The sequence below is a fragment of the Poromitra crassiceps genome (genome assembly GCF_964638095.1).
Source record: "Poromitra crassiceps genome assembly, chromosome: 4".
In the NCBI taxonomy this organism is placed as follows: Eukaryota; Metazoa; Chordata; class Actinopteri; order Beryciformes; family Melamphaidae; genus Poromitra; species Poromitra crassiceps.
The window spans coordinates 26,286,376-26,304,944 of record NC_139626.1 but is presented as its reverse complement, the minus strand read 5'-3'; positions in this window follow the sequence as shown (position 1 = coordinate 26,304,944).

Below are 18,569 nucleotides of genomic sequence, written 5' to 3'. Positions count from 1 at the left end.
ATGAGGGGGGTGTGAGCGTGTGCGGGGAGTGGCGGGGGATGGGTAGGTGTGTGTGTGTGTGTGTGTGTGTGTGTGTGTGTGTGTGTGTGTGTGTTCAAGTGTGCGTGCATGAGCTCCATCTCCAACCCAGGCAGGATTCGAGTGACGCGCTCTCCCGGTTTCTCTTTTGCTCTAAAATAGCAGCAGACCTAATGACCCCACTTTAATTGCACAATGTCAATATTGTAGCATTTGGATTCCCACAGCTCTCATATAATATGCAGAGAGGGGCGCCTCATCATCATATAATATGCACAGAGAGGGGTGCCTCATCATCATATAATATGCACAGAGAGGGATGCCTCATCAGAACTCAATATGACATCAACATGGATATCATGTTGCAGGCTGTCACTGTCTGTATTAGTTTTATTTTCTTTTTTCCAAGTCCTTTTGAAGTGCTTGCTTTTAGTATTTGCCTGGGAATTATGTTAAGTGTGCAATAATTTCCCCTGAATCTGGAGTATCAGCAGTTTGCATCCAATGCTTAACAAAGTGTACAAGCAGAATAAGGCTGAACGTTCAAACAGGAAAGTAAGTAACATAGTTAGCAGTAGCGCCTGTAATTAGGCCGACCACTTGTGGCAGCAGAGGCCGATGTTGCTGTTAGACCTTATGGCTTTAATAAAACCTGTTTTCTTTGACTTTATTTTTGCGCTGTTCCTCGTCCTTTTTTAACCCATCAAAAAATAAAGACGAGGAGTAATAAAGGCAACACATCAGGCCCAGTGTTTGACATTGAACACTGAGCTGCCACCCAATACATTGACTGATAATGAGCAGACAATCAATAATGAGACTCGAACTTTATTAACGTCTCCAATTAGACCCGATCCAATCAATAGGAGCTCTGACATGATGACATTCTGACAAAGAGCCGTTACCAATGAGGAATGCTCCAAATGAAGCTGCCAACCAAACAATACTGTAAACTTGGCCCATGTCAGATTCACACCAACCCATCAGCAGAATAAAATGTCTGCATTTTACATGTCTGCCAATCAGAGATAGTAGAATCTCAACATGGCTTTTCACACTGCATTCTCTTAGCTATCTTAGCCCCGGGCTAATGGCCTATGTCCACCAGGTGCGGTACAGCTCCGTGCGGATGCCCGGACAGCAGGGTAGGAAATTAGCAGGGGCTCGGGGCAAAATGCCCCTAAAAAAATCTAGAATTGCCCTTGGAATTGGGCTAACGGGGGCTTTTAAATGCCTTCATGAAATAAAGAGTTTAATATTTTATGTATTTTAACATGATTCTGTATTTGCAAAGCGTGACTTGAAAATGGTCAACTAGGCATCCGTACAACCCCCGCCCCTCCTCCTACTAGCGTTATTTATCTCAGTGACAGGCAGCACAAGCTAGCTGGCCAGATAGCTCATGCTTTTGCCAAGTAGCCTACATTAATAACATGCCAGACCATCAAGTGTCGTTGAGATAGGAAACGGGGATCTTTAACCTCTTGCATGGCACCGTAACCCAGGCGTTACGTTTCTGATTTTTTGCTGTTCATCTGTCATTTATGTGATTAATTAGGTAGTTAATTCTGAACAATGCTGTTCATAAATTTACCGGCTGAATCTTGCGCATCGAACCATGTCTTCCTTTTTCAGATCAGATCAACACAGCAGAAGTTATAGCTGTCTTTGTACAAAGACAAAGACAACATTTCAGATTATTTGGCTTTTTCAAATGGCTTTTTGGAAATCCGCCTAGGTATCTCCCTACAAAAACCACTACCAAATACTCATGTTTTGGTATTTTTTCATCTTCTTTGAGTTGGGATGTGGTAAGGCCTGGCTATGTCTCCATTGGGTTTCTAGCCATAATACAACAACCACAGGTAACTGTTTACACTCTAAAAGTATTTTTTATTTTAGGCGAGAATCAACCACTGTGTTTGAGCTGGTGTTACTCAGGGTCAGTAACACATATATAGAGTCATTCTGACACTTGGAACAGAAACTTCAAAGTCTTACCTTTCAGAAAAGGTCAGGCAGTTGTCTGTAACCCTAGCGGTTCAGCCACAGTAAGCATATTAGTTGGGGTATGTCGTTTTCACCATTTTCTTCAGAAATAGGTGGCTCTGTGATTGTTTATGAACTTTTAGAAATAAAATATGCTTGGATAAGAGTCATTGATTACTTTACTTTACTTTATTTGTTTATTTGGGAGGGACAAAGCATAATTAATGAACACGTTGAAACATATAAAATGATACAAGTGTAAAAAATGCCAGATTTAGCACAAGGCTAGTTTCCATCTGTAGTCCCCAACATAAAACAACAACAAGGACAAGAATATAAAAAAACGGAGCAACAACACAGGAGACAAAGTGCATTAAAACAAAGTGCATTAAGAACATTAAAAGTGCATAGAAAAGCCATAAACAATTGGTCTGTCATGCTACATAGGTGCAACTAAAGTATTTCCAAACATTTGATAAAATTGCTCTGGAAATGATCCAAAAATGCCCTTGAAATATATTTCACAGAAATATATTTAACAGGGGCAAAAATAGCCCTTATTTAAAAAAGTTAATTTCCTACCCTGCCGGACAGACCCACATGCATGTAATCTTGTCAGACACATGCGCATAAGGCAAAAATAGAAGAGGTGCATATTTTTTCCGTAGCGCATGTATTGCCCATCTATTAACATGGGCGAGAGTCTGTTCTCAAACCACATCTGGTGGACATTGGGCTTAAGAATTGGGCACATGGTCTCTTAGGGGGAAAACACACGCCTCTCGCCATTGACTTCAATGTAAAATAGCAGTACCAAAAAAAACACAGAATCAATTTCGTTTATTAATCACACAAAGACATCACGACATGACAATATATATTACAACTAGGCCGGCCACAGAATGCGCAAGATACATCAGAAATTTTTACTTTGACCCATCTAAAATCATGTAACTCATGTTCCGTCTCTGACCTAGTTCCGGTGTCCGCCTGTTGCTAATTTAGCCTTCCGACATTAAATGCTGTTGTAGTGGAGCCCAGTAGGTAGTTGTTGATAGTTGTTCTTTAACATAGTATAATTCTAATAACAACATTAATAACCAGTACCTGAAACTGTGACAGGTTTCTTTTGGGTACCCACTAAATCCATTTATGAAATAAAACAAAAATAGCCAAATTTGGAGATACAATATTATATTTGTGTATTTTATCTTATGTAATATGCTTTTAGTGTATTCTATTGCAATGTCTATTGTGTTCTGTATATGATTGTATTGGACCCCAGGAAGACTAGCTGTCGTTTAGGCATCAGCTAATGGGATCCGTTTTAACTCATTCCCCGCCAGAGGTTTTGAGAATAAGTCACTAGCCACCCCCAGGGTTTTTGATCATTTTCATTAATTTGACTTTCCAAGATTTTCTTCTATGACTACGCACTGGCATAGCCAGACTTGGCACATTGGGTGTGCCACAGAAAGACAGGGTGTGCCAGGGGGCGAACCAAAAAAATGTGGGCCTTTTCAAGCCAGATTTAGAGGAATATTAAGATAGGACCATATGACCATAACCATCAATGTTTGCTCCTTTTTGCACTCATTATTAGCAGATAGAAGCAGTCAATTAAATTAAATTTTTTGACAACATGTAAAACCACTTTGGTATCTCAAAAAAGTCTCACCTACTTTTTCCAAAGAGTGTTCTAGTCAGGAAAGAATGCAAGTTTGGTTGGCATGCAGGTTCGTCTACTGCAGAGAGATCTGTAGCGTTAGTGTCCTCTGACTCTGTTGCTGCACAAACCACCGGTGTGTTTTTGGCTGCGTCCCCCGCTGTTAACGTCATTGTTTCAGCTGAATCCTCTTCATCATCATCTGTCTCTCCACTGTCCACCACCAATACAGGTGCGGGAACGGGTGCACTACAAGCCGTGAAGCCGCTGAGGGGAGGGCGACGAGTCATCTTCTTCCTCGTCAATGCAACGTTTCTTGCCTTTGTCGAAAAAGCTTAAAAGCGAGCTCTGTTTCATGTCTTCTTGATTTGGCGCTGCATTTGTTTACTTTACTAGACAGCTTAGCTAGTTTCCTATGATGCTCTGGGGCACAGAGGCATAGGTCAGTGGACAGTCGGACACTTGACAGCTGATGTGTTTTGCAGACAAACAAACAAAAAACTTTATTTCCCCCCCTTTTTGGGGGGGGCTACGCCATAGTGACTACGTAAAGACTGAATATCCCAAAAGAAAGAAGAGAGTCTCTACTTTCACAGGGGGAAAAAGTTTTATTCTACCTTCATCCGTTCTTTAGTTATGGACACCTGAATGTAGGTCGTTTTCACCAAAAACAGCAGTCTCTGACCAGAAAGCGGAGGAAAAGGCATTTTTGTAAATGGAGTCATCTTCACAGCTCCTGACCCGAATAAATGCCTTTGATGGTGGATACTGGCGGTGTTACACTCAACTATGAACCCCATAATGATTTGGTTTCCCCTTCCGGTCAAACTTGCCCATGGGCACAGCTTTTACCGTAACACCGGTGTGAGAAAGAGATTCACCCTGCTATTGAGAGAGGGAAGCCTGGGTCGCGCGTTCGTCTTGTGCGTGGAGGTGACTGGTTGTCTGTGCACTGTATGTCAGGAGCAATCTACTGGCTGAAATTTACATGGTGTCAAGAGTTGCACAAAACACCCTTACATCTTGTGCTTACGTTTTCCTTAAAATGTTTAACCTTGAGGAGAGGATTTAAGGATGATTTGTGCAACCGATTTTATTTTATGGACACCTTAACTCGGACTTTAAGGAAAATCTTAACTCAAGGTGTTTTGTGCAACCGGCCCCAGGTTTTTTGAAAGGTGAAGCAGGAAACTGGATGGGATTACTCCCATATCGCTGTACTCTCTCCCTCTTTAATCCCCTTGCAGAGAGTTTTCCTGTACAATCCCGGGATAACAGATTTATCCGGGATAACGTCTGTGTTGTTACATGTACATGGTCCCCCTCCTCTCAGAGGGCAAGGGGAGACATAATCCCCCCTCTCTGTACAGCAGGGACGTTAAACAATGCGAGCAGATGTGTGTGGAAGCCTGCGGAAATGAGGCCAGACTTTTCAGCAGGTAGTCCTAATCTCTCTTTTCCATATACACACTCAATCTCTGCACTCAAACTCCCTCTGTGGATCTCTCTCTCTCTCATGAGCGCTGAGTGCTATAGGACATTAACCTGTTGTCTTTAGTGGTTGGATAGTGAGCTGTGTGTGCAATTGCTTTCGTTTGAGTGTAACAATACATTTTAATGACGCAAAACACAGTGGAAAAATACATCATGCCACCGGCTCTGCTTGTAAAAGCCGGATCAATATCGAACGCAAAGGTGTTCATGCTTCAGCTGACTGCCGAGCGATCGATAGCAGAAATGCACTGAGAGCCAGTGAGAAGGCTCTTTGCAATTACTATTCATTATGATTCCATTAGGATGCATAGAGAGGCGGCGGTCGATACGGACAGCAGTCGCACAGCACCTGCGGGCTCCTGATCGGGCTGTAAATGTTGCCCGCCATCATCCCCTTCCACCGCGCTAATCTCTAAAGAGGCTACAGGCCGTGGCTCAGCTGATTAGCCCCGCTACGCTGATAGGGGCACTGGCCCTGGTAGCCGGGGCATTAGCGCCGATTAGGGTCGGACTAGTCTGACTCAACGGAAGTAGGCTGTGGGTATAAAGCCAGCTCCCATTGACCCCAACTATTTCAGTTGGAATTCTCCTGCCCTTCCTTTTCCGCTATCTGATTCTACGTGTTTTCAAAGTCATTACGTGAAACAACAACAACCTCTGAGCTAGCAACCCTGCACACTGAAAATGGAATGTTTTACATAGGACGTATGACTTTTACGGTTTTGTGTGGCATTTTCTTTTGCAGAGTTTTAGCCTTAAAGGTCCCCGCCCATGACACTATTTTGCAAGAGCACTGCATCCTGGGAATTTAGCCCCACCGAACACGATTGTGATTGGTTTAAAGAAAGACATATAAAGACAATAAGACGGAGCATTTTACCCCTATACCAGAATGATAGTGGGTTGAGCCAGACCTTTCTCCAGCGTTGCCTGGCAGCCAGTGCTAAAACAAAGCTGCCAACACTCCCGAATTACGCGGGAGTCTCCCAGTTTTTAACTCTTTCTCCCACTGTGCTCCCGCTTGGTAGTTTCTGCCGCTAATCTCCTGATTTGTAGGATATGTGTCCTGGTACCTGGCAACCCAGAGGCAGTGACGAGTGACCCACAGTGTGTCACTGCTCAAGCTCTTGGGTGAGGCGCTCAGCATTGCCACTGGAAGAAACAGGTGCGACTGCGAGACCGTCTTTTTTCTAACCGCTAGCCACTTCAGCAAACGTGTTAGGGTTGTCCTACAACCAAGGTTTTACGAGTGAGAATGAGGATTCTCACATATCGTCGCTGTCGCGGCAGGACCTCGAATCTCCAAAACAGCAACTTTTCAGGAAGTAAAAAAAAACTGTTTGCTCTTAAAATACTGAACCAGACGTCGTCAAAGTTGGCACATGTCTTAATTATAGTTAGTTTCCCGCTGAATATGTCATTACTTTATTAATATCTTACCTGGATAAGCTCAAATGATGTTGTTTATATTATCAGTCCGACTTGGAAGCACTCTCTCCTGGCCAGTCAGGCGCTGATGGCCACCCTCTGGTATGCACATGCACGAGCCGCAAGCTCCGGGCCATGGGGGCACGCGCAGCCGTGCAACAGTGCTCCTCGCCTCTCATGGCCGAGGCGAAGGCTTTGGGATGGGGATGATAACATTCTGACATAACGTTACTTTATTCTCATCAGAAACTTGCATATTAAAACAAGTTTGCAGCCTAGTAATCACTGGAAAACGTTTTATTGATCTATTCAGGTCAGAGGAAGCCTAGACTCAGCCCTCAGTCTTAATCCGTTTCACTCCTGTAAGACTGAGAATATTACTATTTAAATCTTTGCATAACGTTAGGTGGCGCTGTTGGAAGCCTTGCATCGGAGAACCAATCATGAGTGTTGTGGGCGGGCCTGCTTTCTGGGGGCAGTGACGCTCATGCAGAACGGGTGTCTCGCAAAACATCGCCGCGTTTGCGGAGAAACATATTAATCACTTAGAAACAAACATAACCTGTTAATAGGGCGTGATTCATCCGGCCCCGGCGGCTAGACATCTTTCCCCCACCGATAAGCCCGACTCCCGAGGCTAACGTTACAGAGCCTGCTGATGACTCACAGTAGCAAGCGGACCACTTCCGGGTAGGAAAAATTATTGTAAAATAAACAAAAGGTATAAACTCTCTTTGCAGCACATCGGTGTCTTGCTCTATATTGGAACTATGATAAATGGCATTGCCTCTACCAAATAAAATTCTAATAATAAATGTAGGCGTGTCTGCTGCCGGCCGTTCTCGCCGGGCTCTGACAGACAGTTTCTGACAGTGAAATTCCCAGACGTTTGGTGGCGCAGCTGACCAAACGTCTGGGAGCCGAGACTAGAGGAAGCCAGGATTAAACAAAACGATATCAGAAATACACAGCACGTCTGCCGTGTGACTTTTCCGGGTTTAGTGTCCTGCGTGGGGGGCTACAGACGGAGGTAGGGGAGGAATTTTGAGGTTTCACTGACAGATTGAGGGCGAATGGCGCTACGAGAATTACTCACAAGCTCGTTTTAATGCTTTTCCATTGGTTGCATTTGGTAAAACCCACACAGAGACGTGAAGGGTGACCAATGGCATTGATTCATGACAAAAAATCAAAATCCAAAAAATGGATATTCGGGGTCCTGCCGCGACAGCGACGATATGCTGAAGCCTGCTCCAGCAGTGCTGAACCTGAAACCTAAACCTAAAACCACCCAGGTGCACCTGAAGGCATCCTGGCACACCTTGGCCGTTGATTGCCACAACCACCAATGTGACATAGACACGATCAGACAATGAATGTCACTCCATAACGCATTCAGCCCGCCCCAATGCCAAGCAAGGGCAGCAAGGCTAAGATTGTGAGAATTATGAGCTGCTTAAACAGAGTGAGCAGAGGGCTGAAAGAAGGTGCTGCTGTGCTGGGTGTGGCATTGTGTGATAGGTGGAGGGATGGGGAATCCAAAATGGGCCATCTGCAGCATAGCAACTTCATTCCAAGTTATGATGCAAATGAGGCAGAGTTCGACTGATGTGAGTTTTTGAAGGCCGATATCAAAACTGATATTTTTATACTGAAGCTACTGTAATTTCAACATAACATCCATGACCATTTTATGCCCCCAAAATGACAAAAAAGAAGGAAAAAAAAGAAAATGCAATGGCATCATTAAACTTCAATGGTAGAGGGAACACTGGGATAGATGACTGCCTACACGAGGAATTAATTTACAAAATACATTGAAAATGTAATTAATAATAACAGACTGTTTTGGTGTAGCTGTGGTAGCTGAAGATACTCCATCATATCAGAGATGGGCGACACTTACTATTTAATTAAAGACCAGTATCAGTATTTAGTATAAGGCTTCCAGGAAAAATGATCATGGGAATAAAGGTTTGAAAAGCCTACAATTAAAGAATGAGCGCCGCCTACAGGAACACTCAGCAGAGCGTGACCTGTGTTTCACTACGGCACAATAAGCTCATTACAGCTACGACATGAATGGGTCAAAGTAGCACCTTGCTCATTAAAACCAAAACCATATCCACATGAAAAGGCCTGAGGGCTCGCACAATGGAATTGCTTGAGAGCACACACACACACACACACACACACACACACACACACACACACACACACACACACACACACACACACACACACACACACACACACACACACACACACACACACACACACACACACACACACACACACACACACACACACACACACACACACACACACACACACACACACACACACACACACACACACACACACACACACACACACACAGCCTCCCCAAAGAGGCATAAGTAGAGATTATCCTTTCTTGGAGTGTCTGCTCTGATCTGGCATGGACCTCTCATCCCAGTTCACCCCATGGGTCACACACACACACACACACACACACACACACACACACACACACACACACACACACACACACACACACACACACACACACACACACACACACACACACACACACACACACACAGGTACGGCACACACACATGCGTGCGCACACAGATAAACAAACACACACACACACACACACACACACACACACACACACACACACACTTGGCCTTTGTATGGCTGGGTGACAGGTGGGAAGAGGCAGGCCTGGGGAGCAGTAGCTGCAGCCCTCTGGGTGTGGCCTCTGCTCTGGGTGTGGCTTTGGCAACGCTCAGTGATTCTAGTGGCCTCCCATCCAGGGACACCAGCAGGACATCAAGACTCAATCAACTATAATCAGATCTAGCTGAAGAGAAAATGAGATACTGTATATCCAAATGACTCCACAACATGTGTTCTTCCAACTAATTATATTGCAGATATGGCTCAAGGTTCAATTCAACTGACAAATGTAGTTCTAACATAAGTTCAGTCAGGAAGACTATAATATGCATTTTACACTTCTCACTACTTATATCTCCACCCTTCAATCTACTCACACGCTCAAAATAGGGTGTCAATTTCTGGGCTTCAATTGAATAATCAGTGTTTGCCGCCTAGTCTCTCTTAACCAATAGGATGGTGTCACATCACTGCTCACATCACCTCTCACCCCACACACCTCTAGTGTAAGCCTATCACATTGCTTCTCACCCCCATTGTAAGCCAATCGCTTGGCGGCGGTCTCCTTAAATATGTTTTTTTCTGTCTCATTCAGCCTCTCAACACCACTGCTGTCAGTCTCGCACCCTCCTCCTCCCCCTCTCCTCCCGGTCATCGCAGACCTATCAGAGTCTTCAGTCGGTAGAGTCTCATCATGAGTCTCAGAAGGAGATCACCAGCATCACCAGTATCTAGACTCCACAGGGGGATATATCTGGATGCTGCTTTGGGCTGATGCAGCTCCCTCAAGATCTCCCTGCGGTGTCTAACCGCCAAAGACTAATAACAATACCTTATTCACATCATACTTTCTGTAATGCATCATTCACTTTATTGTAATAAATATTATTTTGTTCATTCTTTGGTCTCTAGTCTCTCCTGATTGAAATGCAATTGTCAGTTGTCAAATGCGGAGACTGTGTATGGGGAGAAATATGTAGATCACACATTGCTTTCTGGGAATGTAAGAAAATTAGAAAAAAGTGATGATTGATAGGTATTTGAAAGGAATATTGGGTTATGATTGAATGACCTAAGAGATGTGAGGTGGTTTAGGGTTAGGGTTATGACCTAAGACATGTGAGATGGGTTATATGGAAGGCCTACAGGCCCTCACACATTTTTTGAATGAGAGGGAGTCTCTTACGCCCCTACTGACTTTCTAGTTGATATGTCTAGATTGATCCTCAACAGGAATTACTTCAAGTTTGAAAACGCGTATTACCTTCAATGTCAGGGGGTCTCCATGGGTAGGCCTTGCTCCCCCAATTATGCTAACCTGTTCATGGGGAAAAAGAGGATTTTGTGTATCATAATAACCCCTTCTCTGCTTTTGTGAACTGTTGGTTCCGTTATATTGATGACATATTTTTCATTTTTTCCAGGTCACTCTCTCAACTAGAGGAGTTTACCATTTATATCAACTCCAGACTACCATGCATCAAATTCTCACTAGAACATAGCTGAGAGTCAGTCTCTTTCCTGAATTTATGTGTAACAAAGTCTGAACATCTCATGAGGTGTATAGGAAACAAACGGATAGAAACAGTTCTTTAGATTTCTCTAGTTACCACGCACCCAGTCTCAAAAGAGGGTTGCCTTACAATCAATTGTCAGAAGTCAGAAGAATCTGTAACACAGATAACATGTTCGAGAAGCAGGCTCACGAGCTCTGTACCACATTCAGAACCAAAGGGTATGATAACGAAATTCTGGAAAGTAGCCTCCAGAGGGTCAGACAGTTAAAACGTGACGAGCTGTTGGTTCCTAAAACTTCCTCGGACCGTGATTTTAATATTGTGTGTGCAACCACTTTCTCTCCTGTTTCGCAGGACATAAAGAATTGTATTTTGAGCCATTGGCATATTCTGCAGAGCGACCCCCTAGTGGGCCATGCCTTCACCAAGCCTCCTCTGTTTGCCCTTAAACAGGCTAGAAACATAAGAGACAGGGTAGTCAGAGCTGACTGCTATACCCCCCCCGGTACATTTCTTGTCTTCAGGGCATTGAACATGTTCATCCTCTGAAGAGAGGTGGTGACAGAGACAGGGCTCTTTTACAAAGGGAAGCCTTCTGGATACACACCTTGCAAACAGAGCACCCTAAGGGTCTCAATGAAGAACTGCTACTGGGTTGTTTTCTTTAGAATGTGCTCGTGTGATACCTGTAATATACAGGCTTATATTTTTCTATTTTTCTAATACTTCTAATTTCTATATAAATGCTATGTTCCAAATTGTATTCTCCGTGTCTATAGGTCTGTTTGTGTGCTTTCCTGACCAATTTGTTGTATCTCTTACACAATATGACCTATAATTGTAAATTGTTTGATACGGTTGTTTTCTTGTTTGTACCCATCTACGTTCGGGGGTTTATGTGAAATATATTTATATAATTGAATGTACTTCCGGTTTTGACTGTATTTAACCATCATGTCCGCCTACTGCGGCACAACACTGAGGAAGGCCTGTGTGCCAAAACTGTTTGTTGCTGTGCTGCTGCCCTACCCAGACTACAGGTATTAAACCTTTGAAAGGACTTTTTTGTGTGCTGGCCTTTTCTGCTGTGGGGTTATTTCAATCATGAGAGGCCAGTTGGTAGGATTTAACTAACTTTATTTAGCAATCGGCATGCATGGCAAATACTTTGGCGCATGACTCCATTAGCCAGTGGCGCTGCTCTTGAGGCAAGAGGAGGGCATCTGCATAGGCTAGGAGATCCCCCCCAGTGGGGGATCAGGAGTCAGGACTCGTTGGTGGCGGACTGGGGAGGTGGGTGGGGCAAAACAACGCTTCGGAGGACGGCTCAGGGGAGATGGACTGCCGTGAAGCTGCTGCTGCTATGATCGGCCAGAGAGAGAGAGGTGACGTAGAACCCTTGCTATATATATGAGAATTAACTGACGTCATATCTGACGTCATTACAGACGTCATACTAAGACTTTGACTGACCACGTCATACTAGAACTCGACTGACGTCAGGGGGTGATCGGATTAGATTATGCACGAATGGCCTTCAGCTTGAAATATGGTCTAGAGAGACCTCACTTCAATCATGAGAGGCCAGTTGGTAGGATTTAACAAACTTTATTTGGCAATCGGCATGCATGGCAAATACTTTGGCGCATGACTCCATTAGCCAGTGGCGCTGCTCTTGAGGCAAGAGGAGGGCATCTGCATAGGCTAGGAGATCCCCCAAAAGGAAGATCTGATTACCGGAGGATAATTGAGATCTGCGGGCACCGGTAGTTGATTGAACTTTTCTGGCCTTCGACCTTTTAGCGACTTACAGCTATTTGCGGCTGGCGCTCCCAACTCGGTCGGGCCTTCGATCTTGGTACATTAGTAGTTGATTGTACTTTTCTGGCCTTTTCTGGCCTTCAACCTTTTTTAACGACTTACGGCTACTTGCGGCTGGCGCTTCCCAAACCCGGACGGGCCTTCGATCTTGATCCCCCTACTTGCGGCTGGCGCTTCCCAACTCGGTCAGGCCTTGCGCGCCGCACGACTTGGCCTTCTGACTGACCCTGACTCTCTCTCTCGACTCTCTCTCTCTTCCCCCCAAAAATTATCCGGGAGATTTACTGCGCCTTACTGGGCGCTGTGCTTTTCGGGGAGCCACCACCAACGAGACATTTTGGCACGGAAGCCCGGGACACTGTTCGTTGCCATGCTCGCCGATTAAGGGAGGAGGGTTCTTTGGGCCACGGTATGGCTGCCTGCTCCGGGCGGGTGTAGCTGGAGAGCTGATGAAGACCAGCGGGAGCGTCCGCTTGAGGTGCAGGATGAACCAGGATCTTGTCATGTGATGACGAGGTGCGATGAGGAACGGGGGAGCCGGGGGCCAGTCTGAGGCCTGAGCCTGATGTCGCGAGCCATGGGGAGTAGATTGTTTCCAGAAGTTAGGATGACTTAGGGGTTGGTGACTTAGTGACTTGGGGGTAGGTGACCTAGTGACTTACGGCTGGCGCTTCCCAACTTGGCGCTGGACTTGGATGCCTTAGGGGTTGGTGACTTAGTGACTTAGGGGTTCCCGACTTGGCCTGGGTGACTTAGTGATATCCCAACTTGGCGCTGGACTTGGATGACTTAGGGGTTGGTGACTTAGTGACTTAGGGGTTCCCGACTTGGCCTGGGTGACTTAGTGACTTGGGGGTAGGTGACCTAGTGACTTACGGCTGGCGCTTCCCAGCTTGGCGCTGGACTTGGATGCCTTAGGGGTTGGTGACTTAGTGACTTAGGGGTTCCCGACTTGGCCTGGGTGACTTAGCAAAACAACGCTTCGGAGGACGGCTCAGGGGAGATGGACTGCCGTGAAGCTGCTGCTGCTATGATCGGCCAGAGAGAGAGAGGTGACGTAGAACCCTTGCTATATATATGAGAATTAACTGACGTCATATCTGACGTCATTACAGACGTCATACTAAGACTTTGACTGACCACGTCATACTAGAACTCGACTGACGTCAGGGGGTGATCGGATTAGATTATGCACGAATGGCCTTCAGCTTGAAATATGGTCTAGAGACCTCACATGTAGGCAACCTGACAAGAGAAAATGTTAAACAGGAAGACCGATATCTGGTAAATGGTAAATGGCCTGCATTTATATAGCGCTTTTATCCAAAGCGCTTTACAATCAGTAGGTAGTCTACATTCACCCATTCATACACTGATGGCGGCAGGCTGCCACGCGGAGCAAGGAGGATTAAGTGTCTTGCCCAAGGACACAACAACGGCAGCTGGGAGGGAGCGGGGATCGAACCGCCAACCCTTGCGTCATTGGCCGACCCGCTCTACCTCCTGAGCTAAAGCCGCCCCAACTCTTGTTAGCGACGACCAAGAAGGTCGTTGATCACCAGGAAATCCTGCAAAGAGGATCCTCCTACTCAGAGTCACTGGATGAACACTGTTATTTGACATAGAAATACTCACACATGTACTGAGAACAAATGGATTGCTTCAGGAACAAAAAAGGTCTTGGCAACGCCAAGCAGCTGAAAGTTTTCAGGTCAGGAGTTAAACACAAAAGATGCTTCTTCAGGAACTAACGTACATGGCTGGACTCCCATCAGTCTCATTACTGTGATTGAGATGGGGAACAGACTGTGGGGTTGTGTGAGAGGGAAAAAAGAACAACAACAGAGGACAAAATCCTAACAAAAACGTGCAAAAACATGGCATGAGGAAAAATCATGACAATAAGACCCATCGCAGAGAGACTACTTGAACCTCTGAAAGAAGACAGTTATCTTGAATTGTTCATTGTTCAATGTTTGTTCTGTGGTTACTAATGGAATACAATAAAACTTGAGTAAAAAACAAAAAAGGTCAGTTGTGTAATGTAATGTTTATATAACTATTAATTATTCATATTCTATTTTTCTTGGGATCCTATTACTAATTGCTGCTGCAGTGGCTCAATCATCCAACAGGGATCAATAAACTTTCATTGTTATATGAAATGTTGAATGTGTTCTTTGCACACCAGTGAGATCGGTACAGCACGTTACAACTTTGCCCATGCGATGATGTGTGGTGTATCGTTCCAAACAGGACACACACATTGAGAAACACACACAGCGCGATTAGCGGATCTGTTTTAAGAGAGCGGTCCAATAGAAAAGCACTTTAGCCCGGGCCCGTCACCATGAGAGAAGTTGATATCAGGTCCTTAGGTTGGAAATGGATGGTGAGGTCTCCGGTCAGCCAGCCTGGCTCATTAGCTTGCAGGTATATGGCTCTCCACTGGGTGACTTATGGCTGTAATTTAGCTTTGATTACATACACCATTACTTTAACTCTAATTAGGCTGTCACTCAGTGGAATGTGTGTGTGTGTGTGTGTGTGTGTGTGTGTGTGTGTGTGTGTGTGTGTGTGTGTGAGTGTGTGTGAGTGAGTGTGAGAGAGAGTGTGTGTGTGTGTGTGTGTGTGTGTGTGTGTGTGTGTGTGTGTGGGGGGGGGGGGGGGGGGGGGGTGAAGGATGCAGGAAAACTCACTCTAAAGGATTTGTAGATGTGAAATGTCAATTCGCTACAGTACTGCATGACGATGCAGGAATTTCCGAGAAACAGCTATGTGTAAGTTAAAGATGGCTTTACCGGTAATCAACACACTTTGTATCATATCATCTCGGTAATAAGCACATGGGCAGTGTTTTACCTTCTCTCTCGGTTTACCTCATGGAGAAAAATGCTCATGTTGCTTCCCTGCAGAAACTCCACCACCACCAGCTGCAAGTCTCTTGTTAAGGCTCTCCATGCGATTCTCCGTGGATGTGTGCATACTTAAAAAAATAAAAATAGAAATAGCAGCCGCCCTCGGAGCAGATTCGGCCTCTCCAGCACAACTTCCGCAGCTTCGTTGTGATGCGTTGTGACGTAAAATGCGTCACAACGGAGCGCTTTGGCAGAGGGGAAAAATGGGAGATCTCTGTGAGGAAAACAGAGAGAGAAACTGCTCATGTGCTTATATTACCCAGATTATTAATGATACAAAGTGGGTTGATTACCGGTAAAGCCATCCTTTAAAGGCGATCAAACATTGCGTAACGAGTATACAGTGGACGGCTTGTGTGCCAGAATAAAATGCCGGCAATGTATGTTTCTGCAATCCTCAGAAACATACAATCTCAACGTCTCAATGTTTGAAACAAATCCGTGGTTAATTTCAAAACATTGCCGCCTTTCCAACGTTAAACTCAAATAAAACAACTTTATCAACTTTGGTTATGTTTAGGCAAGTAAAACAACCTGGTTAAGTTTACGATTATGGTGTGGGTTAGGCTTAAATAATGTCACGGTCACCCTTTTTCTCTTAGATATGATAGATGGTTATTTCCATATTTTCTAGGCTGTTTGTCAAAAGCAATAATTGTCAGCTGATAGGTGTGTATCACTGCGATTACACCCGCCTCTTATTTGAAGTGATTGGAGGAAGTGTTCGCGTGTCTCCTAAACATGTCAGTCAAAAAGTGACGTTTCCCTTGTTGTGATTGAATGAGCTTAGAGCGAATAGAGTCGTGTTTGAGACTGTGTTTGGAGGTGATTGGATGAGCTTAGAGCGAATAGTCGTGTTTGAGACTGTGTTTGGAGGTGATTGGATGAGCTTAGAGCGAATAGTCGTGTTTGAGACTGTGTTTGGAGGTGATTGGATGAGGGTGGCCCCGAGAGGTGGTCATTTATCTCAATGCCAACGGCATACCTGAGAAGGTTTGGGGTGCAAAATGGCAGAGCGCTGCTGAAGCGCATGGGACGCTCACCTACGTGTTTACAGGGCTGGACTACTAAACTTGTAGAGGTATTATCTGATGTTTCTTGAAAGGACTCTGTGTTTTCATTGTTGGACTATAGGTACTGAAAGACCTGTCCTCCCTTTTCCTGGGGGCCAGGAGAAGTTGATGTTATTTTGTTTTGGATGCCAGGATCCCCTGTTCACGTTGGTTTCCAGATCAACACGACGACGCCTGGGCGCCAGGCCAAGCGAGCCCGACCGAGAGAGAGCCGACCGACAACTAGTGTATGAGGGTCGACAGTGGGCCATCCAGGTAAAAGAATGCCTTCATTTCTAACAATCACTGAATGCTAATTCCCAGTCCCAAACTGATTTATCATCCAAACCATTTATGAGGTTATGGTTGGCGTGGAAGATGTATGTTTCAGCCCCTAGACAACGAACGATGCCAAATTAATGAATGAAAACTTAAATGTGACTTACAGTTGAAATGTAGACTTTGGAAACCCTATAGGGATCGAACACGGCTCTCTGGTGTAAAAGGCAAGTGTTTTACACCCTCCACCCACCCCGACCACACTGCCCTTACTGGCCAACACGCTACTTCAATATCAGACTCTATAACATCGATATACACATATCTAGACACGTGGTATACTGTACAACATATTTTTGGTGGAGAAATGGTGACATTCTACGTATCGTATGCAGAAAGGTAGCCTACAATGGCAACATTTTATTCTGGCAACCAGGCTGCCAAAGAGACAAAAGCCCAGTTCCAGGGGCTTCCTCCTGTCAGATAAACACTCCTAAAAACCTGTTCATTTCATACGCCATGACACCCGCCGTGACAAGACCCGCCATGACACCCGGCCGGGTGTATTAACACTGCTAAAAACCTGTTCATTTCAGACGCCATGACACCCGGCCACGTGTATTAATCGGGTTCCTTCGTCCCCCCGCGCAGGATCATAAATCACAGGCTCTGCTCTGGCCCTGACCCCCGGGGTCGCACTTTTATAGACAACCACTTCATCACGGAACAATCTGCTGGCCGACTGCAGACAAAAGACACAGGTAATCTCAGTGCGTGACCTTGCCTCCTGATCCATGGAAGGAGGGTGGGAGGATCAAATAAACAGGAAACAAAGAAGATGGAGTTATCAATTTATGTCTATATAACGTATCACTTTGTATGCTGCACATGCTGCACATGCATTTGGGTGGAGTCTGATCAGTGGATGCCTATCAATGCTGAATGAAAGGATACAGTGACATAGGTGATGGGTGTTATTGGAATATTGGCAAGGATAATGATTTGCTTATTTCAGGGTCAGTTGAGCATTACATATAGGAGTTTTTACTACGCTGATATATGATCCGTCTCGGACAATTTTATCATTTAGCGCATAAATGCAACCGGATTCTATTCTAGCTGCCAATGTTCTTCACAGTAATACCTTTTACTCCGTAACACCCGAAGAGACAATCAGAATGGGCTTTGATGGGAGAAAAAGAGAAGTGGATGCAGTGGTGAAAGTCTGCAGGTCCTTGTGCTTCTTCAAGATTCAAGATTCACTTTGTCACAGAGGTGGGGAATTTGTCTTGGGCTTACACCCATACTGCAGCCATAAAAACATTCACGTACATGTACATGTTAATAAAAACAGACAACAAATTCAGAACAGTAAGTGCAAATAAAGTAAAAAGTATCTCCACAATGACATTTCTGGCAAATACCACATTCAGAAAAGCCTGATTGTCAATGCCGTTCACAATAACCAAGTAGGCAAGACACACAATAGAAACACAATGGAACGAGTCGGGCAACCTGGCAAGTTTAGGAACACCATCTCCTCAGTCTTCTTAACATTTAAAACCAGGCAGTAGTCAGACAGATCACTGTCCTCATTAATTAGAGCTAAAATTGCAGTATCATCAGAACATTTAATGATGTGATTGTTAGGATAAAAGCTTCTGCACCTCTTGACAGTCGATTGGGAACATTCAGTGAGAGCATTCCAATGCCAGGAGTT